This window comes from Otolemur garnettii, unplaced genomic scaffold (genome assembly GCF_000181295.1).
Source record: "Otolemur garnettii isolate 467f Iridium unplaced genomic scaffold, OtoGar3 scaffold00237, whole genome shotgun sequence".
NCBI classification, from domain to species: Eukaryota; Metazoa; Chordata; class Mammalia; order Primates; family Galagidae; genus Otolemur; species Otolemur garnettii.
The window spans coordinates 44,155-45,291 of NW_003852632.1; the positions used below are offsets into that span (position 1 = coordinate 44,155).

A 1,137-nucleotide genomic window follows, 5' to 3' on the forward strand; every position below is an offset into this window, starting at 1 on the left:
AAAAAAAAAAAGAATAAAAGTTGTTAAGAATAAAAGCTCTCTGTAAATTCCTGTAGGGTAGCCCCTGGAAATTTTATCTTAAGCTCTTAAATTTCTATTTATGTAACATTGGGACTTTCTTTAATTTTTTGCAACATTATGGTAATAATCTCTACACTATTTTGCTACTGAATTGTTTTTCACAGTAATCTTTAAAAAGCTTGGATACCCTTGCCATGATGAAGTTATTCTTCCAAGAGTAACTCTAAATTAGAGTTGAATTTCTTTGCCACCTTTTTACTACATATAAGCAAGTCAGTCAGGTGACCTCTACAGGCATCCAAAACCACAAAGTAAACAATGTAAAACTATCATTTCCTTTTACCCAAGTGCCATAAAAGTCACGAACCTAATTACTACTAAACCTTTATCATCTCTCTCTAGCACTTTGAGAAAAGAGTTCTAAGATTAATAATTATTTGTACTTAAAGAATTATAGCAGTAAAAACTATTTTGTTTTTAAAGTATGAGACTCAAAAACAAACAGCTATGTTTTCAAATGCAGGGCTAAAACGCTAATGACTATGAAAAAAGCGGTAAGCTGGGAGTCTTGCTCCATAAAAGCTGCAGTTTACAGGCATTACCCTCCTTTGGAACTCCTGCATTAGGTGATAATTACAGAACTACTAGTAGTCAGTCCCCAAACCGGCTCAACAATCCAAATCTCCAAACATCCTCCTAATCCAGTCTCCTGATTACTACCTCACAATGAACCACCACTCCTGAGAGATCAGACCAAAATTAGCAACACCCTAAAAGGCAAACATCCTCAAGGACCTGTGTCCAATCTTTAATCTGAAATGCATCTATCTGCTACCTAGTTACTTGCTTTTAACTCCCACAAAACCAAAAATGGGCATAAAGACTGCCAAATAAATACTAGAATGAGTCTTGGCATGCTGTGCTTATTAGGAACACAGATTTTCTAACTTTAATTCATAAACATTTTCCCTTATAGTCTGGTGCGGGGGGCAACTTTTGACATTTTTTGAATAATAGGGAAGATAAAGCACAAATAGAACTTTGACTAGAGGCTTGGCACCTGTGGCTCAAGTGGCTAAGGTGCCAGCCACATACACCTAAGGTGGCAGGTTCAAA

The 1,137-nt window shown here is 36.1% G+C and overlaps 1 protein-coding gene across 1 annotated transcript in view; it reads right to left on the reverse strand.

Moving 5' to 3' along the window:
* The window catches only part of UBE2V2 (ubiquitin conjugating enzyme E2 V2), a 51,233-nt gene that overhangs the window by 35,885 nt on the left and 14,211 nt on the right, over window positions 1–1,137 (reverse strand). The gene's annotated exons all lie outside the window — the stretch shown is intronic.